The sequence below is a fragment of the Rana temporaria genome, chromosome 2 (genome assembly GCF_905171775.1).
Source record: "Rana temporaria chromosome 2, aRanTem1.1, whole genome shotgun sequence".
NCBI lineage: Eukaryota > Metazoa > Chordata > Amphibia > Anura > Ranidae > Rana > Rana temporaria.
The window spans coordinates 141,731,291-141,756,021 of NC_053490.1; the positions used below are offsets into that span (position 1 = coordinate 141,731,291).

Sequence of the window (24,731 nt, forward strand, 5' to 3'; positions counted from 1 at the left end):
CCCCCCCCCACACACACACAATACAGACCCCCCCACAATGCAGAACCCCCCCCCACACACAATACAGACCCCCCCCACAAGGTAGAACCACACACAATACAGACCCCCCCACAAGGCAGAACCACACACAATACAGACCCCCCCACAATGCAGAACCCCCCCCCCACACACACAATACAGACCCCCCCACACACAATACAGACCCCCCCACAATGCAGAACCCCCCCCCCACACACACACAATACAGACCCCCCCACTTGATCAGCGCCGCAGGTTATAGCTGAAAACACCAATTGTTGTGTTCTAATAGGGTGGAATACTCCCTTCTCTTTCCAATTCCCGAATCACGTCCTCGAAGATATAGTTCCATTTCCTCATTTGTTGGCTTGGTAAATAACTTCCTTTCCTTGTAAAATCTATTGTTTTATTTTACAACGACGCTTGTCAGTTGGTCTTCTTCATTTAATCTTGATTTTTGTTTCCACCTGCAAAAAGAAGAAAAAGTTTAGTTTATAGTGGACAATAGAAAAAATGGGCAACAAATACAGTCAGAGGTAAACAGCAGGATAAGCCTAGAAACTCTGTATCAGGGGCCCACATGGTATCACAGATTGTCACCAAAACAGGCATGAATGTACTAGATTAGAGATCTGTGGTATGACAGGTTGTCACTGGCACAGACCTAGAAGTACTGTATCAGTGGCCCATGTCATAGCACAGGTAGTCACCAACACATGCCTGGAAGTACTGGATCAGTGGCCCATGTCATAGCACAGGTAGTCACCAACACATGCCTGGAAGTACTGGATCAGTGGCCCATGTCATAGCACAGGTAGTCACCAACACATGCCTGGAAGTACTGGATCAGTGGCCCATGTCATACCACAGGTAGTCACCGACACATGCCTGGAAGTACAGGATCAGTGGCCCATGTCATACCACAGGTAGTCACCGACACATGCCTGGAAGTACAGGATCAGTGGCCCATGTCATAGCACAGGTAGTCACCGACACATGCCTTGAAGTACAGGATCAGTGGCCCATGTCATACCACAGGTAGTCACCAACACATGCCTCGAAGTACAGGATCAGTGTCCCATTTTTAATAGCACAGGTTATCACCGGCACATGCCTTAAAGTACAGGATCAGTGACCCATGTCATAGCACAGGTTGTCACCGGCACATGCCTTGAAGTACTGGATCAGGGGCCTACGTGTTATTACAGCACCGCCCTGTTCCAGGCTTTGCTGTTTATATGTAAGATTATGGCCAAACAAAAAAATAAATACAAATATCTTCAATTGTATAAATTGTGGATACTTACTGATTCTTTGCTTTGCAGATGCAGATGGCGACCGACATGAAAATAAATCCACTGAGTATCACCGTCATGATAGCCAGGAGCCAAATAGGGACTTCAACAAAAAGAAGGAAAGAAAGCGTTATTGTCAATGATAAGAGCACATGTAAGAACTTCTAAATGTATTGGGATAACATAGCTGGGTAAAATTAATCATGTGGAACTCCAGGTGGGGAAATTGCGAACAAACGTTATGTCTCCTCACTTGGGGAGATTACCTCCCTTTGTGTCCTGGAGAGCACACAGGAAGTAAGAAGAAATCTTCCCAACTCCTCCCCACACCATATTAACTAAAAAAAATAAAAGTTTTGGCTGGAGCTGTGCTTTAAATTATAATTAATATTACACTAGCTGCATTAAGCCCATTCTTATTTCAGAACATTTCACTTACCTTCCACCTTGGTGTGATACCAAGCCCGGACATCTTCTGAGGAATCTTGGCCTTCGGGTTCATCCAGCATCCTCTGACCACCTGGCAAAATGGCCAGATATTGATGGTCTTTTCCCAGGGCTGGAATATACTGATAGTCTCTACCCAGCAAATCTAGTCCTAGAATAACAGAAAAGAAACAAAGATATAAATTTCTCGGGTACATTATCTACAAGGATACAAAATCATGAATGTTATTTATACATTAAAAATGAGTTTAGAGTTTAGAAGTCCTTTGGGTTTTCTAGATAATTGTCAGCATAAGAACGGCTATTATTTCCCCACAGCGGGCAATCAGATTCCAGCCTGCCTTGCACCGTTCTGCCCGTTCTGGCTGTGATAAAATAAGTGAGAGAAAGCCTTGTTGGCTTGAAGTAGATATTCCCTGGCTCATGTGCTGCATGCTAGGTCTGGGGCAGTGGGCCAGAACCTATTCACCGAGGCAATGACTTGACATAGGTGTGTGGCTCCTGAGTCAGGGGATGGTTACTTCCTTCTCACACAGGCGTTTTACTTCATGACAAACAATGTGTATTTGCTTAGAACTGATAATGTCCCTTCTTTTTTAGAACCCCAAATTCCATAAGTGCTTTGACTATTGGACATTTATAAAATATACATCCATGCAGGGACAGCACCAGAGGGGTGTATGGAAGTCCCCTAGAACTACCAAAAAATAAAAGACTGTGCAAGCATCTATAAAATTATGGACTCGGCAGCTGGTCGGTGCACAGCCAAGCATAAGAACGGAGGGTACTCTGTGTTCCACCTCCTGCTGCCGTTTTGGCCTGGCCCCCGGGCATTTATGAGACAGGACAGAATGTGCTTGGAATTCAATTCCCCAGAAGTCACCCAAGTTTTCAAACCCCTCAAATAGTGTTCCTGCCCACTGTGTAAGTCTTCCCTAATAGCAGCATGGATGAAGGAATCTCTATTATATTCAGGCAGCCATGGCTGCTGGTGCTGCCAAACAATTATTACATCTGATAGGATGCAGTCACTGTTTGCCCGATAATTTACCCCCTGAATTTTAAACAGACTTTTGTAGTGATGGGTGATGCTTGCAGACCCACCCGTGTCTTGAATTGTGGCCATTTCAGCAAGAATCAGACAAAATGTAATTGGTTAGAGCACTGACTTCAAATGATCACGTTATATTCTCTTACCTGTATCCTGGGTGTCTGGGGGATTAGACGTCACATCTGCCTTTGTTCCTTCACCTGCAAGCTTGGACTCCGCAGGTACATCCATCTCATCTGCTTTGGTATCTTTACCTGTGTGCTTGGACTCCGCAGGTACACTTGTATCATCTGCTTTGGTATCTTCAGCTGACAGATTGGACTCTGTAGCTAAATCCTCCTCAACTGCCGTCTGTCGCCATCCACCTGTGAACTCAGACTCTTCAGGTGCAAATAGCACGTTCGCTTTGTGTTCCTCGGGTGCAAGCTCTGACTCTTCAGGTGCAAATAGCACGTCCGCTTTGTGTTCCTCTGGGGCAAGCTTGGACTCTTCAGGTACATCCATCTCATCTGCTTTGGTATCTTCAGCTGACAGATTGGACTCTGTAGCTAAATCCTCCTCAACTGCCATCTGTCGCCATCCACCTGTGAACTCAGACTCTTCAGGTGCAAATAGCACGTTCGCTTTGTGTTCCTCGGGTGCAAGCTCTGACTCTTCAGGTGCAAATAGCGCGTCCGCTTTGTGTTCCTCGGGTGCAAGCTCTGACTCTTCAGGTGCAAATAGCGCGTCCGCTTTGTGTTCCTCGGGTGCAAGCTCGGACTCTTCAGGTGCAAATAGCGCGTCCGCTTTGTGTTCCTCGGGTGCAAGCTCGGACTCTTCAGGTGCATATAGCGCATCCGCTATGTGTTCCTCGGGTGCAAGCTCAGACTCTTCAGGTGCAAATAGCGCGTCCGCTTTGTGTTCCTCGGGTGCAAGCTCGGACTCTTCAGGTGCATATAGCATGTCCGCTTTGTGTTCCTCGGGTGCAAGCTCGGACTCTTCAGGTGCAAATAGCGCGTCCGCTTTGTGTTCCTCTGGGGCAAGCTCGGACTCTTCAGGTGCAAATAGCGCGTCCGCTTTGTGTTCCTCAGGGGCAAGCTCGGACTCTTCAGGTGCAAATAGCGCGTCCGCCTTGTGTTCCGCGGGTGCAAGCTCGGACTCTTCAGGTGCATATAGCGCATCCGCTATGTGTTCCTCGGGTGCAAGCTCAGACTCTTCAGGTGCAAATAGCGCGTCCGCTTTGTGTTCCTCGGGTGCAAGCTCGGACTCTTCAGGTGCAAATAGCATGTCCGCTTTGTGTTCCTCGGGTGCAAGCTCGGACTCTTCAGGTGCAAATAGCGCGTCCGCTTTGTGTTCCTCGGGTGCAAGCTCGGACTCTTCAGGTGCATATAGCGCGTCCGCTATATGTTCCTCGGGTGCAAGCTCGGACTCTTTAGGTGCATATAGCACGTCTGCTTTGTGTTCCTCGGGTGCAAGCTCGGACTCTTCAGGTACATATAGCGCGTCCGCTATGTGTTCCTCGGGTGCAAGCTTGGACTCTTCAGGTGCATATAGCACGTCCGCTTTGTGTTCCTCGGGTGCAAGCTCGGACTCTTCAGGTGCAAATAGCGCGTCCGCTTTGTGTTCCTCGGGTGCAAGCTCGGACTCTTCAGGTGCATATAGCGCGTCCGCTATATGTTCCTCGGGTGCAAGCTCGGACTCTTTAGGTGCATATAGCACGTCTGCTTTGTGTTCCTCGGGTGCAAGCTCGGACTCTTCAGGTGCATATAGCGCGTCCGCTATATGTTCCTCGGGTGCAAGCTCGGACTCTTCAGGTGCATATAGCGCGTCCGCTTTGTGTTCCTCGGGTGCAAGCTCGGATTCTTCAGGTGCATATAGCGCGTCCGCTATGTGTTCCTCGGGTGCAAGCTTGGACTCTTCAGGTGCATATAGCACGTCCGCTTTGTGTTCCTCGGGTGCAAGCTCGGACTCTTCAGGTGCATATAGCGCGTCCGCTATATGTTCCTCGGGTGCAAGCTCGGACTCTTTAGGTGCATATAGCACGTCTGCTTTGTGTTCCTCGGGTGCAAGCTCGGACTCTTCAGGTACATATAGCGCGTCCGCTATGTGTTCCTCGGGTGCAAGCTTGGACTCTTCAGGTGCATATAGCACGTCCGCTTTGTGTTCCTCGGGTGCAAGCTCGGACTCTTCAGGTGCATATAGCACGTCCGCTTTGTGTTCCACGGGTGCAAGCTTGGACTCTTCAGGTACATATAGCGCGTCCGCTTTGTGTTCCTCGGGTGCAAGCTCAGACTCTTTAGGTGCATATAGCACGTCCGCTTTGTGTTCCACGGGTGCAAGCTTGGACTCTTCAGGTACATATAGCATGTCCGCTTTGTGTTCCTCGGGAGCAAGCTCGGACTCTTCAGGTGCATATAGCACATCTGCTTTGTGTTCCTCAGCTGTGAGATTGGATTCCTCAGGTGCATATAGCACGTCTACTTTGTGCTCCTCAGGTGTGAGGTTGGACTCCGCAGGTAAATCCTTCTCATCAGCTTTGGTATCTTCAACTATTGGCTCAGGTAGAAATATCTCCATCTTGTACTCCTTGCCTGACGGCTCGTACACAGCATATCTATAACGTTCATTCGGATCTATAATCAGAAGAGAAAATAAATACAAATATTAATTTTATATTATCTAAGAAAGATAAGTACAATCCTATTATATTATATTCAGTTATTTTGTGTGTGTGTGCCAGAACTGAGTTCTGGTACTTCTGACAGGGAGCAGAGCTTTTTTTTTTAATATATAGCTTGTTTTAAGCAGCTCTCAGCCCGCAAAGTCAGCTGGCGGCCACATAAGCCGACACAGCTCCTATAGTACCGGCAGCAGCCTTAAAGGGGTTGTAAAGGAATGTTTTTTTCCCTAAATAGCTTCCTTTACCTTAGTGCAGTCCTCCTTCACTTACCTCATCCTTCGATTTTGCTTTTAAATGTCCTTTTTTCTTCTGAGAAATGCTCACTTCCTGTTCTTCTGTCTGTAACTCACCACCATAATGCGAGGCTTTCTTCTTGGTGTGCAGAAAGCCTCTTGAGGGGGGAGAGGGCGAGCAGGAGTGTCAGGATGCCCACTAGCACACAGCTCCTTTCTCTATCTGCAAAGTAGAGAGTGTCCTGACTTGCCTGCTCGCCCCCTCCCCCCTCAAGAGGCTTTCTGCACACCAGGAAGAAAGCCTCGCATTACGGTGGTGAGTTGACAGAAGAACAGGAAGTGAGCATTTCTCAGAAGAAATAAGTACATTTAAAAGCAAAATGGAAGGATGAGGTAAGTGAAGGAGGACTGCACTAAGGTCAAGGAAGCTATTTAGGGGGGAATTTTTATTTTATAACCCCTTTAAGAGAGTGGAGTGCGGAGCAATATCAGCAGCACTCTGCCTCTCCCTGTAGTAGTGGAGTGGATGTTCCTGTGAGTGTGAGGAAGAGCTGCAGTGTGGTGTCCTGTCCTGAAACTTCTGACTGCTCACTGCCTGAGGAAGACTGTACATTGATTTTGGTAATTATTTAAAACTGTCAGTGTTGTTGCTGGATGAATATAGGGGCTGCTTGACTGTCTAGTAATGCTGCTGTCAGGATATGGGGATGTCTTATAATGCTGCCTGGATATTGGGACTGTCTCTCTTGCTGTATACATGGGACTGTCTCTCTTGCTGTATATATGGGACTGTCTCTCTTGCTAGATATTGGGAACTGTCTATTGTGATCGGGAACAGTGATATCTGTCATGTCCCAGGCAGCCACCCACCCAGGGAACACAGTTAACCCCTTCCCTGCCAGTGTCATTTTTACATTGATTAGTGCATTTTTATAGCACTGATCAATGTAATAATGTCACTGGTCCCGAAAAAGTGTTATTTGGGGTCAGATTTGTCCGCGCTAAAAATCACAAACCAGTAAAAACAATAAAAAATAAATAAAAATCCCTAAAATCTATCCAAGAGTTTGTAGATGCCATAACTTTTGTGCAAACTACTTAATATACGCCTATTGTGAGTTATTAATGAATAATCCAAAAATATGTACAGGAATATATATTGGCCTAAACTGATGAATAAATTCATTTATATATATATATATTTTTTTTTTTTTGGGGGGGGGGGGGGGGGTTGGGGTATTTATTATTGCAGAATGTAAAAACAATTTATTTTTTATTTTTTTAAATTGTCGCTCTTTTTGTGTTTTATAGCGCAAAAAATAAAAACTGCAGAGGTGATCAAATACCACCTTTGTGTTTTGTGTACAGCGTCACACGATTGGCAATTGTCAGTGCCGTATCGCAAAAAAATGCTCTGGTCATTAAGGGGGAGGGGAATCCTTCCGGGACTGAAGTGGTTAAAAAATCGCTATTTACAAACCAATACAGTTTAAAAAGTTAAAGGGGTGTTCCAGCCAATTTTTATGTTTATTAAAAGTCAGCAGCTACAAAAAGTGTAGCTGCTGGCTTTTAATAAACATACACTTACCTGCTCCAGCATTCCAGCGACGCCCCGACCGGGGCTCCGCTCCTCCCCCCCCTCCCCGGCCGGCATCTTCATTTCAACTGTGGGCACACGGCCGTGACAGCTTTCGGCTTGACGGCCGGGCACCCACTGCGCATGCGCGAGCGGCACTGCGCATGCGCGCGCGGCGTGGCCCGGCGCCGTCTGATTGGACAGGAGATCGCCTAGGACCTGTGACGTGTCCTAGGCGATCGCCTACAGGGAGGGGCTGCTGTAGGCGATTAAAGGGGTGGTTCACCCTAAAAACGGCTTTTTCTTATTACACTGGCCCCCCACATTACAATACGATTAAGCCTATTATCTTTTTTTTGATGCTGTACATACCTTCGTACAGCTATTCACCCGTGGCATCCGGGTTGCGAGTCCCGCGGAGTGGGCGTTCCTAACATGTCTGTGATTGACGTTTTGACCAAAAACGAGCTCCCCCCGTCGCGTAAGCCGCGTCACGGTTGGCGAAAGGAGCCGAACGGCGATGCGCATGCGTAGTATAGCGCAGACTCGCCGTTCGGCTCCTTTCGCCAACCGTGACGCGACTTACGTGATGGGGGGGAGCTCGTTTTTGGTCAAAACGTCAATCACAGACATGTTAGGAACGCCCACTCCCACAGGACTCGCAACCCGGAAGCCACGGGTGAATAGCTGTACGAAGCTGTACGAATTTTGGGTTTGGCTTTAACTGGAGGACAGCACTTTAACAGGAAGTACAAAACCTCCCAAAAATATCTTGTGTTTCTGCAAATCCCAGGCTCCACTTCCTGTAGTGTTGTCTATTTGTTGTTTTGTTACATTAAAGTTCATTTAACCAGTTAGCAACCGCCCTATAGACGAAATACGTCTACAAGGCGGTTGCTTAACTCTGGGAGGGCGTCAATGTACGTCCTCCCAGAATCGCGCGCACACGGGAGTCTCCGGACCCGGCTGATCACGGTAAATCGCCGCTGATAGCGGCGGTTTACCACGTGATCGCTCCGTCCAATGACCGAGCGATCACTAGTAAACAAACTGGCGTCATGTGATGACGCCGGTTCCTCCCTCTCCTCTCTGTACCGAACGGTACAGTGTGTGAGAGGAGAGGGGAGAGAGCGGAAGCAGCAGAAGCTGCTGCTGCTGCTGCGGGCTGGATCTGTGACACATGCAGTCACAGATCCAGCCATCCCTCCCTGTGCAATACTCTGCAATGCCCCCATACTCTGCAATGCCCCCATACTCTGCAATGCCCCAAAATACTCTGCAATGCCCCAAAATACTCTGCAATACTCCGCAATGCCCCGTAATACTCCGCAATGCCCCACAATGCCCCGCAATACCCCACAACACTCCGCAATACCCCGCAATACCCCGCAATACTCCACAATACCCCACAATACCCCACAATACCCCACAATACTCCGCAATACCCCACAATACTCTGCAATACCCCACAATACTCCGCAATACCCTGCAACGTCGTCTATGGGGATTTTTAAGTAGCAAAGTTTGGCGCCATTCCACAAGCGTGTGCAATTTTGAAGGGTGACATGTTGGGTATCTATTTACTCTGCGTAACTTCATCTTTCACATTTATGCAAAAGAATGAAGAAAAAATACTAAATTTGCCAAATTTTATAACAGAAACAAAGAAAAATTATTATTTTTTACAGAATTTTCAGTCTTTTTTCTCTTATAGCGCAAAAAATAAAAAACCTAACGGTGATTAAATACCACCAAAAGAAAGCTCTATTTGTGTGAAAAAAAGGACGAAAATTTCATTTGGGTACAGTGTTGTATGACTGAGTAATTGTCATTCAAATTGTGAGAGCACCGAAAGCTAAAAATTGGTCTGGTTATTAAAGCGGATCTCCACCCTCATTATAACATTTATTTAAAAACACTGCCGCTGTATGACATTATAAAAACGGATGTTTTGTTTAAGTAAATCTGTACAGTACCTGTACAGTAGTGAGCCTTCCGGTCTGTCTCACTGCGGGAATTATCCGGGCATTGCGTCACTTCCTTGTCAATTCAGTGCACTCTGTACAGCTCCCCGTGTTCACTGCGCAGCCGTGTCATCAAATATCGCACAATTTCCTAAGAAGGAAGTGACGCGCGGCATAAACAAAGCAAGGAGGGCGGGCAACACAGACGCTCAAGCCGCTGCTACCCGTTGCTCGTGCGCAATGCGTGAGATCGAGCGGTGGATGCTGGGACATCAGCATCCACTGGAAGAAGGAAGTGCTGGGTTGTGGGATTATGCCCACAGTTAAAATGGAAACCGAAACGGAAGCTAGAATATAAGTTACTATTTAATACATAATGGCAGCGGAGCGGCCGTGGGAGACAGAAAATGTGAGTTTTTCAAATTAGTGGCATTAACAGTTTAGCTAGCCCTTAAGAAAGAAATGTGTTTTGCGTGGGAGATCCGCTTTAAGGGGGTTTACGTGCCCAGTGGTCAAGTGGTTAAAGAAAGGTGGAGGACACATGTTTCCTATGGCGCTCCAGCTGCAGAGATTCCCAATGAAGTTCAGTAATAAAAAATAAAAAAAAAGTGGAGTGGAGGTCATGTGTTTCCTGTCATCGGTGGAGCTCCACTCTGCAGCCAGACCTCCTTACGAATCATACTTGGTTCCCTATTCTCAAAAGGGGGCGGTGCTAGAAGGTATGTAGGGGGTGGAGATGAGAGGCGGGTATGGGGTGGATACAGGCGTGACTTAGGTGAGGGGCGGGTTATTGTATGTCTAGTAACCGTTCCCTGAATGCCATTTCTATGGTGATGAAGTTGCTTCCAGCACAGCCTTCTCACACGGGTGTTGTGACCATATGTAAGTAATTGTAAAGAAGCTGTAATCTCCTCCCTCCATGTGATGTACACTGGGATTCCCATGTCCTGTATATAGGATGGATCTCTATGGCTTCTATTATCTACTACACTGCAGTGTATTGGGCTCACTTCACAAAGCTTTCAGGGTCTTTGTCATTTTCATAAATAAATGACACTTCGGGGGAGGGGAAGGTTCATGTTTTACAAAGGGACAGTTTGATTTCAAATGAATCCAGGAAGATTTAAGTCACATGAGTGAAGCAAAGCTCCGAATATGAAAGTGCAATGTGTATAATTGATAAAAGAGATAAAATGTGTATGATGTGTACTCTCCTTTATTCCAATGAAAACTACAAATATATAATAGAGTCCTAACCTTTTGATGGAATCGGTAATCCGTTGATCATTGCAATTGGCATGGCCAACACAATAAGAAATAATGACAATAACTTGTTCATTTTCGCTTGTTTTGTCAGAGACAAATAACAACACATCCACACTCCTCAACGCTCTGTGTTATCTGAGGCTGAGCCCTATGCGTCTGGAATATAAAGGCTCTGTGGGGGTTAGCTTTGTGATGTCACTGTGCGGGGCCTGGAACTTTCTTTTTTCAGAACACTAGAATTTACTTAGGTGGGCGGAGCCTCCTGCATGTTTTTTTTTTTTTTTTTTAACTGTTTGCTTCCTGATTTAAGGCTTGTTTACACCACAATCCCTGTGTTCACTGTGCATTTCTGCATCTGCATTTACATGCATTTTAGTGTGTTTGCAGTGCGTTTAAAGGCATATTCTTCTCCTCTCTCTCTCTCAATTGTCAGTGCCGTATCGCAAAAAAATGCTTTGGTCATTAAAGCGGATGTTCCATTACAAAAAATAAAAAATTAAAAGTCGGCAGCTACTAACCCTGTAGCTGCTGACTTTTAATAAGGACACTTACCTGTCCTAGCCGCCAGCGATGTCTGCCCCCGCCGAGGCCGATCCTAGCAGCTCAAAGCGCCGCCATCCACAGTAAGGGAAACAGGTAGTGAAGCAGTACGGCTTCACTGCCCGTTTCCTACTGCGCATGCGCGAGCAGCGCGGCGCTTTGTGAATGGGCCGGCTGCTTTCTGGGACACACACAGTTCCCAGAATACAGTGCGCCCCATTCACAAGAAGACACCCAGTGTAGGAGGAGAAAGAGAATCCACCGCGGACAATGAAGAGGCAGATTTGGCACTTCCGCATAGCAACAGCTATTTAGGGTGAGTAAAACATTTTTTTTTTCATATTTTTTTTTTTTTTTTTGATTTTTGGTGGAATATTTTTTTTCAGGTGGAACGTCCACTTTAAGGGGGAGGGGAATCCTTCCGGGATTGAGGTGGGTAAACAATCGCTGTTTACAAACCAATACAGTTTACAAAGTTAACTGAAGGACAGCACTTTAATAGGAAGTACAAAACCTCCCAAAAATATCTTGTGTTTCTGCAAATCCCAGGCTCCACTTCCTGTAGTGTTGTCTATTTGTTGTTTTGTTACATTAAAGTTCATTTAAAGAAAGGTGGAGGACACATGTTTCCTATGGCGCTCCAGCTGCAGAGATTCCCAATGAAGTTCAGTAATAAGAAAAAAAAAAAAAAAGTGGAGTGGAGGTCATGTGTTTCCTGTCATCGGTGGAGCTCCACTCTGCAGCCAGACCTCCTTACGAATCATACTTGGTTCCCTATTCTCAAAAGGGGGCGGTGCTAGAAGGTATGTAGGGGGGTGGAGATGAGAGGCGGGTATGGGGTGGATACAGGCGTGACTTAGGTGAGGGGCGGGTTATTGTATGTCTAGTAACCGTTCCCTGAATGCCATTTCTAGGGTGATGAAGTTGCTTCCAGCACAGCCTTCTCACACGGGTGTTGTGACCATATGTAAGTAATTGTAAAGAAGCTGTAATCTCCTCCCTCCATGTGATGTACACTGGGATTCCCATGTCCTGTATATAGGATGGATCTCTATGGCTTCTATTATCTACTACACTGCAGTGTATTGGGCTCACTTCACAAAGCTTTCAGGGTCTTTGTCATTTTCATAAATAAATGACACTTCGGGGGAGGGGAAGGTTCATGTTTTACAAAGGGACAGTTTGATTTCAAATGAATCCAGGAAGATTTAAGTCACATGACTGAAGCAAAGCTCCGAATATGAAGGTGCAATGTGTATAATGTGTACTCTCCTTTATTCCAATGAAAACTACAAATATATAATAGAGTCCTAACCTTTTGATGGAATCGGTAATCCGTTGATCATTGCAATTGGCATGGCCAACACAATAAGAAATAATGACAATAACTTGTTCATTTTCGCTTGTTTTGTCAGAGACAAATAACAACACATCCACACTCCTCAACGCTCTGTGTTATCTGAGGCTGAGCCCTATGCGTCTGGAATATAAAGGCTCTGTGGGGGTTAGCTTTGTGATGTCACTGTGCGGGGCCTGGAACTTTCTTTTTTCAGAACACTAGAATTTACTTAGGTGGGCGGAGCCTCCTGCATGTTTTTTTTTTTTTTTTAACTGTTTGCTTCCTGATTTAAGGCTTGTTTACACCACAATCCCTGTGCATTTCTGCATCTGCATTTACATGCATTTTAGTGTGTTTGCAGTGCGTTTAAAGGCATATTCTTCTCTCTCGCTATCCTCCTCTCTCTCTCTCTCTCTCTCTATCCCAGGGATCGACAAATCCCGGGCGCCAGGTCGCCATGGCGACTAGAAATAGTGTCCTGGTGACTTGGCTTGGAAGGTGGGTTTTTTTTTTTGTGAGCTGGCGCCATCTGGTGGTGAGCCGTTGGTATTACAAGTTATTACCACCAGATGTGAGCTGGCGCCGTCTGGTGGTGGCCGTTGGTATTACAAGTTAAACATTACAAGTTAAACAGCAATTCTAATGTAATTTTTCACTATTTTCACTGCCATCTTCTTCCCTCTAATTAGAACCCCCAAACATTATATATATTTTTTATCCTAACACCCTAGAGAATAAAATGGCGATCGTTGCAATACTTTCTGTCACGCCGTATTTGCGCAGCGGTCTTACAAGCACATTTTTTGGGGAAAAAAATTACACTTTTTTTTATTAAAAAATAAGACAACAGTAAAGCTATCCCCATTTTTTGTAATATTATGAAAGATAATGTTACGCCGAGTAAATTCATACCCAACATGTCACGCTTCAAAATTGCGTCTGCTCGTGGAATGCCAACAAACTTTTACCCTTTAAAATCTTCATAGGCAACGTTTAAAAAAATCTACAGGTTGCATGTTTTGAGTTGCAGAGGAGGTCTAGGGCTAGAATTATTGCTCTCGCTCTACCAATCGCGGCGATACCTCACATGTGTGGTTTGAACACCGTTTATATATGCAGGCGCTGCTCACGTATGTGTTCGCTTCTGCGCACAAGCTCGTCGGGACGGGGTGCGTTTTCTGGCTCCTAACTTTTTTAGCTGGCTCCTAGATTCCAAGCAAATTTGTCAAACCCTGCTCTATCCTCCTCTCTCTCTCTCTCGCTATCCTCCTCTCTCGCTATCCTCCTCTTTCTCTCGCTATACTCCTCTCTGTATCTCTCTCTCTCTCTCGCTATACTCCTCTCTCTCTCTCTCTCTCTCTCTCTCTCTCTCTCTCTCTCTCTATACTCCTCTCTCTCGCTCGCTATACTCCTCTCTGTATACCTCTCTCTCTCTCTCTCGCTATACTCCTCTCTCTCTCTCTCTCTCTCTCTCTCTCTCTCTCTCTCTCTCGCGCTATACTCCTCTCTCTCTCTCTCTCTCTCTCTCTCTCGCTATACTCCTCTCTCTCTCTCTCTCTCTCTCTCGCTATAATCCTCTCTCTTTCTCTCGCTATCCTCCTCTTTCTCTCGCTATACTCCTGTCTGTATACCCCTCTCTCTTTCGCTATACTCCTCTCTCACTATACTCCTCTCTCTCGCTATACTCCTCTCTCTCTCTCGCTATACTCCCCTCTCTCTCTCTTGCTATCCTCCTCTCTCTCTCTCTATCTATCCTCCTCTCTCTCTCTCGCTATCCTCCTCTCTCTCGCTATCCTCCTCTCTCTCGCTATACTCCTCTCTGCATACCTCTCTCGCTCTCGCGCTCTCTCTCTCTCTCGCTATACTCCTCTCTCTCTTTCTCGCTATCCTCTCTCTCGCTATACTCCTCTCTCTCTCGCTATACTCCTCTCTCTCTTTCTCGCTATCCTCTCTCTCGCTATACTCCTCTCTCTCTCTCGCTATACTCCTCTCTGTATACCTCTCTCTCGCTATCCTCCTCTCTCTCTCTCTCGCTATACACTTCTCTGTATTCTCTCTCTCTCTCGCTATACTCCTCTCTGTATTTCTCTCTCTCGCTATACTCCCCTCTCTCTCTCGCTATTCTCCTCTCTCTCTCTCTCTCGCTATACTCCTCTCTCTCTCTCTCTCTCTCTCTCTCGCTATACTCCTCTCTCTCTCTCTCTCTCTCTCTTGCTATCCTCCTCTCTCTCTCTCTCTTGCTATCCTCCTCTCTCTCTCTCTCTCTCTCTATCCTCCTCTCTCTCTCTCTCTCTCTCTCTCTCTCTCTCTCTCTCTTGCTATCCTCCTCTCTCTTGCTATCCTCCTCTCTCTCGCTATCCTCCTCTCTCTCGCTATCCTCCTCTCTCTCGCTATCCTCCTCTCTGCATACCTCGCTCTCTCTCTCTCTCGCTATCCTCTCTCTCGCTATACTCCTCTCTCTCTTTCTCGCTATCCTCTCTCTCGCTATACTCCTCTCTGTATACCTCTCTCTCTCGCTATACTCCCCTCTCTCTCTCGCGCTATTCTCCTCTCTCTCTCTCTCTCTCTCTCGCTATACTCCTCTCTCTCTCTCTCTCTCGCTATACTCCTCTCTCTCTCTCTCTCTCTCTCTCTCTCTCTCTCTTGCTATCCTCCTCTCTCTCTCTCTTGCTATCCTCCTCTCTCTCTCTCTCTCTCTCTCTCTCTCTCTCTCTCTCTATCCTCCTCTCTCTCTCGCTATCCTCCTCTCTCTCTCTCTCTCGCTATCCTCCTCTCTCTCTCTCGCTATCCTCCTCTCTCTCTCGCTATCCTCCTCTCTCTCTCGCTATCCTCCTCTCTCTCGCTATCCTCCTCTCTCTCGCTATCCTCCTCTCTGCATACCTCGCTCTCTCTCTCTCTCTCGCTATCCTCTCTCTCGCTATACTCCTCTCTCTCTTTCTCGCTATCCTCTCTCTCGCTATACTCCTCTCTGTATACCTCTCTCTCGCTATCCTCCTCTCTCTCTCACTATACACTTCTCTGTATTCTCTCTCTCTCTCTCTCTCTCTCGCTATACTCCTCTCTGTATTTCTCTCTCTCGCTATACTCCTCTCCAGGGTTTGACAAATTTGCTTGGAATCTAGGAGCCAGCTAAAAAAGTTAGGAGCCAGAAAACGCACCCCATCCCGACGAGCTTGCGCGCAGAAGCGAACACATACGTGAGCAGCGCCCACATATATAAACGGTGTTCAAACCACACATGTGAGGTATCGCCGCGATTTGGTAGAGCGAGAGCAATAATTCTAGCTCTAGACCTCCTCTGTAACTCAAAACATGCAACCTGTAGATTTTTTAAACGTCGCCTATGAAGATTTTAAAGGGTAAAAGTTTGTCGGCATTCCACGAGCGGACGCAATTTTGAAGCGTGACATGTTGGGTATGAATTTACTCGGCGTAACATTATCTTTCATAATATTAAAAAAAATGGGGATAACTTTACTGTTGTCTTATTTTTTAATAAAAAAAAGTGTAATTTTTTTCCCCAAAAAGTGCGCTTGTAAGACCGCTGCGCAAATACGGCGTGACAGAAAGTATTGCAACGATCGCCATTTTATTCTCTAGGGTGTTAGGATAAAAAATATATATAGCGAGGAAAGGGTATTGGAACCCATGGATAGAGAGTGCTGCACACCCCTGATATGTCTTGAGAAAAGAGAAAATTACCCCTAGGGGCTTTGTGCTGCAGCAAGGAATAGAAACGTACCAAAAAATATATGTAAAAGTATAAATTTATTTAAATATGTTGTACGGAAAAAGCCCCAAACAGTAGGGACTCAAGATATGAACTTGGTAAAAAACATAAGTCATACATGGCAAATAAAAACACAAGGTAGAACAAGTACAGACATAGCATAACAGTACTGTAAGTATACAAATACTATGGGGGAAAAACACCCCTACGCGTTTCGACCTTTTATAAGTAGCGGTCTTCTTCAGGGAGTATTAGTTAGACGCTGCCATAGGTTCTGTAAGAAAGAAAATACATACAAAGAGAGATACATATAGATAAGTGGGACATAATAACAGAAGAACACAAAGAGGGCCCGCCACCCACAGCCATATAGGTAGATGGCAGGATGCGGGTAAACCTCCTACAAAAGTGGACTAGTGTAGAAAATCCTACTGCCACTCACCCAAGACGTCCAATGGAAGGCGTAGACCCGGACCAGATGAACCACTGCCGCACCATCAAACTCCCCCGGGGGGTACCAGAGGGGTGGAAAAAGGGGAGAGGAGCTCCCCTGGGTCAGTGTAGAAAAGGACTCCGAATTCAGGTGCACCACCAAGAGAGGTACCGCCCGGGCCTACGAGAGGTCACCAGATAGCGCGCCAAAGCCGCGGGGGGGGGCGGGGGCGGCAGGCAACGAGGGGGGGGGAAGGAGGGCAAACCGAGGTGGGGAAGGAGCACAGGGAGGGGGGGTCTTCACCGCAACCGTAGGAGGGGAGCGCTCCTCCGCACCCCAACCTACCCATCCCGGTGTACACGGTGGTGTCGGGCCCCCCTGTGACTCAGCCAGGCGCGTGTGCTCGTCCCCACCTGCTTGGCCTTGATCCGCCATCCCCGGCCCCGTTGCCCCCCCCTCCCTGTGCTCCTTCCCCACCTCGGTTTGCCCTCCTTCCCCCCCCTCGTTGCCTGCCGCCCCCGCCCCCCCCCCCCCCCCGGCCCACCTCGGGGCGCGGCTTTGGCGCGCTATCTGGTGACCTCTCGTAGGCCCGGGCGGTACCTCTCTTGGTGGTGCACCTGAATTCGGAGTCCTTTTCTACACTGACCCAGGGGAGCTCCTCTCCCCTTTTTCCACCCCTCTGGTACCCCCCGGGGGAGTTTGATGGTGCGGCAGTGGTTCATCTGGTCCGGGTCTACGCCTTCCATTGGACGTCTTGGGTGAGTGGCAGTGGGATTTTCTACACTAGTCCACTTTTGTAGGAGGTTTACCCGCATCCTGCCATCTACCTATATGGCTGTGGGTGGCGGGCCCTCTTTGTGTTCTTCTGTTATTATGTCCCACTTATCTATATGTATCTCTCTTTGTATGTATTTTCTTTCTTACAGAACCTATGGCAGCGTCTAACTAATACTCCCTGAAGAAGACCGCTACTTATAAAAGGTCGAAACGCGTAGGGGTGTTTTTCGCCCATAGTATTTGTATACTTACAGTACTGTTATGCTATGTCTGTACTTGTTCTACCTTGTGTTTTTATTTGCCATGTATGACTTATGTTTTTTACCAAGTTCATATCTTGAGTCCCTACTGTTTGGGGCTTTTTCCGTACAACATATTTAAATAAATTTATACTTTTACATATCTTTTTTGGTACGTTTCTATTCCTTGCTGCAGCACAAAGCCCCTAGGGGTAATTTTCTCTTTTCTCAAAAAATATATATAATGTTTGGGGGTTCTAATTAGAGGGAAGAAGATGGCAGTGAAAATAGTGAAAAATTACATTAGAATTGCTGTTTAACTTGTAATGCTTAACTTGTAATACCATCTGGTGGTAATAACTTGTAATACCAACGGCTCACCACCAGATGGCGCCAGCTCACAAAAAAACAAAAAAAAAACAAACGATTTTTTTTTTTTTTTTTTGCTCACCTTCCAAGCCAAGTCGCCAGGACACGATTTCTAGTCGCCATGGCGACCTGGCGCCCGGGATTTGTCGATCCCTGGGTTACTAGACATACAATAACCCGCCCCTCACCTAAGTCACGCCTATATCCACCCCATACCCGCCTCTCATCTCCACCCCCTACATACCTTCTATCACCGCCCCTTTTGAGAATAGGGAACCAAGTATGATTCGTAAGGAGGTCTGGCTGCAGAGTGGAGCAGTGGAACACATGACCTCCACTCCACTTTTTTTTTTTTTTTCTTATTACTGAACTTCATTGGGAATCTCTGCAGCTGGAGCGCCATAGGAAACATGTGTCCTCCACATTTTTTTAAATGAACTTTAATGTAACAAAACAACAGATAGACAACACTACAGGAAGTGGAGCCTGGGATTTGCAGAAACACAAGATATTTTTGGGAGGTTTTGTACTTCCTATTAAAGTGCTGTCCTTCAGTTAACTTTGTAAACTGTATTGGTTTGTAAACAGCGATTGTTTAACCACCTCAATCACGGAAGGATTCCCCTCCCCCTTAAAGTGGAGGTTCCACCTGAAAAAAAATATTCCACCAAAAAATTTTTTACTCACCCTAAATAGCTGTTGCTATGCGGAAGTGCCGAATCTGCCTCTTCATCGTCCGCGATGGATTCTCTTCCTCCTCCTACACTGGGTGTCTGCTTGTGAATGGAGCGCACTGTATTCTAGGAACTGTGTGTGTCCCAGAAAGCAGCCGGCCCATTCACAAAGCGCCGCGCTGCTCGCGCATGCGCAGTAGGAAACGGGCAGTGAAGCCGTACTGCTTCACTGCCTGTTTCCCTTACTGTGGATGGTGGCGCTTTGAGCTGCTAGAATTGAGGATCGGCCTCGGCGGGGGCAGACATCGCTGGCGGCTAGGACAGGTAAGTGTCCTTATTAAAAGTCAGCAGCTACAGGGTTAGTAGCTGCCGACTTTAAATTTTGTATTTTTTGTAATGGAACATCCGCTTTAATGACCAAAGCATTTTTTTGCGATACGGCACTGACAATTGAGAGAGAGAGAGAGGAGGATAGAGAGGAGGATATAGAGAGAGGAGGATAGCGAGAGAGAGAGAGAGAGAGAGAGAGAGAGAGAGAGAGTATAGCGAGAGAGAGGAGAATAGCGAGAGAGAGAGGAGTATAGCGAGAGAGAGAGAGAGAGAGTTATACAGAGAGTATAGTGTGAGAGGGAGAGAGAGAGGAATACAGAGAGGAGTATAGAGAGAGAGAGAGGTATACAGAGAGAAGCAGGGATCGACAAATCCTGGGCGCCAGGTCGCCATGGCGACTAGAAATAGTGTCCTGCCGACTTGGCTTGGAAGGTGGGCAAATAAAAAAAAAATATATATATATATATATATTTTTTTTGTGAGCTGGCGCCATCTGGTGGTGGCCGTTGGTATTACAAGTTAAGCATTACAAGTTAAACAGCAATTCTAATGTAATTTTTCACTATTTTCACTGCCATCTTCTTCCCTCTAAATAGAACCCCCAAACATTATATATATTTTTTATCCTAACACCCTAGAGAATAAAATGGCGATCGTTGCAATACTTTCTGTCACGCCGTATTTGCGCAGCGGTCTTACAAGCGCACTTTTTGGGGAAAAAAATTACACTTTTTTTTATTAAAAAATAAGACAACAGTAAAGTTATCCCCATTTTTTTTAATATTATGAAAGATAATGTTACGCCGAGTAAATTCATACCCAACATGTCACGCTTCAAAATTGCGTCTGCTCGTGGAATACCAACAAACTTTTACCCTTTAAAATCTTCATAGGCGACGTTTAAAAAAATCTACAGGTTGCATGTTTTGAGTTACAGAGGAGGTCTAGGGCTAGAATTATTGCTCTCGCTCTACCATTCGCGGCGATACCTCACATGTGTGGTTTGAACACCGTTTATATATGCGGGCGCTGCTCACGTATGTGTTCGCTTCTGCGTGCAAGCTCGTCGGGACGGGGTTCCTTTTTTATGGCTCCTAACTTTTTTAGCTGGCTCCTAGATTCCAAGCAAATTTGTCAAACCCTGCTCTATCCTCCTCTCTCTCTCTCTCGCTATCCTCCTCTCTCGCTATCCTCCTCTTTCTCTCGCTATACTCCTCTCTGTATCTCTCTCTCTCTCTCGCTATACTCCTCTCTCTCTCTCTCTCTCTCTCTCTCTCTCTCTCTCTCCCTGGCTATACTCCTCTCTCTCGCTCGCTATACTCCTTTCTGTATACCTCTCTCTCTCGCTATACTCCCCTCTCTCTCTCGCTATACTCCCCTCTCTCTCTCGCTATACTCCCCTCTCTCTCTCTCTCGCTATACTCCCCTCTCTCTCTCTCGCTATACTCCCCTCTCTCTCTCTCGCTATACTCCTCTCTCTCTCTCGCTATACTCCTCTCTCTCTCTCTCTCTCGCTATACTCCTCTCTCTCTCTCTCTCTCGCTATACTCCTCTCTCTCTCTCTCGCTATACTCCTCTCTCTCTCTCTCTCGCTATACTCCTCTCTCTCTCTCTCTCTCTCTCTCTCTCTCTCTCTCTCTCTCTCTCTCGCTATCCTCCTCTTTCTCTCGCTATACTCCTCTCTGTATACCCCTCTCTCTTTCGCTATACTCCTCTCTCTCTCTCTCTCGCTATTCTCCTCTCTCTCGCTATACTCCTCTCTCTCTCTCTCGCTATACTCCTCTCTCTCTCTCGAAATACTCCTCTCTGTATACCTCTCTCTCTCTCTCGCTATCCTCCTCTCTCTCTCGCTATACTCTTCTCTGTATTCTCTCTCTCTCTCTCGCTATACTCCTCTCTGTATACCTCTCTTTCTCTCGCTATACTCTTCTCTGTATTCTCTCTCTCGCTATACTCCTCTCTGTATTGTCTCTCTCTCTCTCTCTCGCTATACTCCTCTCTGTATTCCTCTCTCTCCCTCTCTCGCTATACTCCTCTCTGTATTCCTCTCTCTCCCTCTCTCTCTATACTCCTCTCTGTATTCCTCTCTCTCTCCCTCTCGCGCTATACTCCTCTCTCTCTCTCGCTATTCTCCTCTCTCTCTCGCTATACTCCACTCTCTCTCTCTCTCTCTCTCTCTCTCTCTCTCTCTCTATCCTCCTTTCTATCCTCCTCTCTCTCTCTCTCTCTCAATTGTCAGTGCCGTATCGCAAAAAAATGCTATGGTCATTAAAGCGGATGTTCCATTACAAAAAATAAAAAATTAAGTCGGCAGCTACTAACCCTGTAGCTGCTGACTTTTAATAAGGACACTTACCTGTCCTAGCCGCCAGCGATGTCTGCCCCCGCCGAGGCCGATCCTAGCAGCTCAAAGCGCCGCCATCCACAGTAAGGGATACAGGCAGTGAAGCAGTACGGCTTCACTGCCCGTTTCCTACTGCGCATGCGCGAGGAGCGCGGCGCTTTGTGAATGGGCCGGCTGCTTTCTGGGACACACACAGTTCAACAGAGGGAGTCTCTGGAAGTGAGTGTGCCTCACTGATGAGTACTTGGGGCAATGTAGCAGGAAGTGTTCCTCATCCTCCAGGACCCCCTGGTCACATTGCTGGCACAGTCTACTCTCCCTGGGCTTGTAGGTCTGTCTGTGCCGTCCTAATTCCATTTCCAGGCCGTGGGCGCTCAGTCTGTATCGGCTCATTGTCTGTCCCCCCCCGAGGATGGTGGGGGGGGGGGGCAGCAGAGTGACGAGCGATCGCTCATCCTCTGCTGCAGACGGCGCTGGACGGCGACAGGTAAGTGTCCTAATATTTAAAAGTCAGCAGCTGCAGAATCGGGACTTAGGGTTTTTTTTTTTTTTTTTTTTTTTTTTTTTTTTACAACCCCCCCTGGTTTTGTACACTCAAGTAAATACACAATAAGGGGATTAATCCCTACACTTTTCACTATATTCTAGCAGGACTTAGTGTTTTTTTTTTTTTTTTTTTTTTTTTTTTTTCTTTCCCTCCTCTCTCTCTCCTTTCCTCTCTCTCCCTCTCTCCTCTCTCTCTCTCTCTCTCTCTCTCTCTCTTACATGTCCCCCCCCCCTCCATTCACAGTAGGTACAGGTAGTGTGGCCCTATCTCTGGGTATCTCCCATGGAGAGGGGAAAGGGAAGGATCGGCCCTGGGGTGGAATAATGGAGAAGTCCAGGAGTAGTACGTAGTATTGGTAGAAGAAGATACAGTTTTTAATGTTTTCTCAATGAAAAGGGTACATTTTGAGACCATATATGTCAGTCTGTATATTGATTTTATGTTGTATTAATTGTACTGTTTTGTAAAAAATGAATAAAAGATTTTTGGAAACAGCAGCTGCAGAATTTGTAGCTGCTGGCTTTTAATATTTTTTTTTTTTTCTTGGGACATCCGCTTTAAGTGCCAAAAAAAAATATATATTTTCTAACAGTCATTTCACAAGCACAGGAGGACAGTAAATGGTTAACAGGTCTGTGAAGCTCCCAGCCTGACCAGCTAATTACTTCAAACATAACAATGAAAGTTAGATAAATCAGGGATAGCCGACACCAACTCTGCACTGACCGACCTGACACCTACATTGACTGACCTGACACCTACACTGACCTGACACCTACACTGACCTAACTGACACCTACATTGACTATTACACTGACTGACACCTACACTGACCTAACTGACACCTACACTGACCTAACTGACACCTACACTGACCTAACTGACACCTACATTGACTATTACACTGACTGACACATACACTGACCTAACTGACACCTAAGAACAAAAGATGATCAGGACAGCCGCACTCCAATCCAACAGAACTTTAATGTAAAAAACTGGAAACAGGCACTACAAGTCACAGCAATGAAACCTATGACACCTGACGCGTTTCACACTAACTTCAGTCTTTACTCATAGCTGACACCTACATTGACTATTACACTGACTGACACATACACTGACTGACCTGACACCTACACTGACCTAACTGACCTGACACCTACACTGACCTAACTGGCTGGCTCCTTGCTGAGAGTGGCTCACATGTGGATTTTCTGAACACAAGTGGAATTTTGAACAAAAGTGGATGAGTTAAAAACCAGGGGCCATATTCTCAAACAAGTTACGCCGGTGTATCTACGGATACACCGGCGTAAATCGAATTTCCCGCCAGCGTATCATTATTTTGTATTCACAAAACAAGATACGCCCGATTTAGGCTAGGTTTCGACTAGTGTAAGTCACTTACACTGTCGGATCCTAAATGTAATTCGCCGCCGGCCGCTAGGTGGCGTTTACGTTCAGGTCTCATTTGTTTATGCAAATGAGCCCGATACGCCGATTCCCGAACGAAATCGCGTCGCGTAACCGTCGTTTGCATAAGCGTAAGGTTACCCCTGCTATATGAGGGGTAACCTTACGCCTGTCCCACGTATGCCATGTTAAGTATGGCGTCGGGTCCGCGTCGTCTTTTCCCGTCGGGTACGTCGTTTTACTAAGTCGTTCTTGAATACGACTTTACGTCAATGACGCACACGTCAGCGTCATTGACGTTTTCCGCCGAGAACTGGAGCATGCGCACTGGGCTATTTTTTAGCCCGGCGCATGCGCAGTTCGATCGAAAGGGGGGCGCGCTTAATTTAAATGCAAGCCCCGCCCCCTTGGAATTACGCGGGGATACGCCGGGCCAATTACACTACGCCGCCCCAAACTACGGAGCAAGTGTTTGGGGAATACAGCACTTGCTCCTGTAAGTTGGGGCGGCGTAGTGTAAATGGCTTACGCTTCCGCCGTGGGAAAACTACAAGAATCTGGCCCCAGGAGTTTGCTTTTAACTGCTTCTGCTTGCAAGTGTTGATTCGTTTCCCTCTTTTCACTGACACTTTTTAAACAGCTTTTTTTTCTTTCTGCTAATTAAGGGGAGTGGTTAATTGTTCACAGGTGAGTATATAAGTGTCTGTAAAAACTCCCATAGGAGCTGGCTCCCTGCTGAGAGTGGCTCACATGTGGATTTTCTGAACACAAGTGGAATTTTGGCCCGGATTCACAAAGGACTTACGACGGCGTATCTCCACGTACGCCGTCGTAAGTCCAAATGTGCGCTGTCGTATCTATGCGCCTGATTCTTAGAATCAGTTACGCATAGATTTGGCCAAGATACGAGCTGCGTAAGTCTCCTACGCCGTCGTATCTTGGGGTGCATATTTACGCTGGCCGCTAGGTGGCGCTTCCGTTGATTTCCGTGTCGAATATGCAAATGACCTAGATACGCCGATTCACAAACGTAGTTCTGTCCGGCGCATCTATATACGCCGTTTACGTAAGGCGTCGGTCCTGGGGTAACTTTACCCCTCATAAAGCAGGGGTAAGTCATGTGAGGTATGGACGTTGGAAACGTCGGAACAGCGTCGTATTTTACGTCATTTGCGTAAGTCGTCCGTGAATGGGGATTGGGCGTAGGTTACGTTAACGTCGACTAAGCATTGAGCCGGCGTAATTTAGGGAGAACATTTGATGTGATACTGAGCATGCGCGCGGATGCGCGCGCATGCGCCGTTCGTTAGGTGTGTCATTTACGTGGGGTCACGATTCATTAGCATACAACACTACCTGTAGGTTGCATAGCAGCAGTGGAGCCTTCTCTGACATGCTGATCGTGATGCAATCCAAGTGATGCTCCCAGTCAAATCCTAGTGTTAAATATCAGAGATTTTATTGATCAAAGCCCACACTTTACA

General features: G+C 46.6%; 1 long non-coding RNA gene across 1 annotated transcript; it reads right to left on the reverse strand.

Annotated features, from left to right (window-relative positions):
* Positions 1 to 257: 257 nt before the first annotated feature.
* On the reverse strand, positions 258 to 1,932 carry LOC120928560. Its single transcript, XR_005747226.1, has 3 exons — positions 1,753 to 1,932; positions 1,326 to 1,416; positions 258 to 485 (listed from the first exon to the last, which is right to left on the reverse strand). It is a non-coding gene; the product is annotated as an uncharacterized LOC120928560 (long non-coding RNA).
* Positions 1,933 to 24,731: the final 22,799 nt, after the last annotated feature.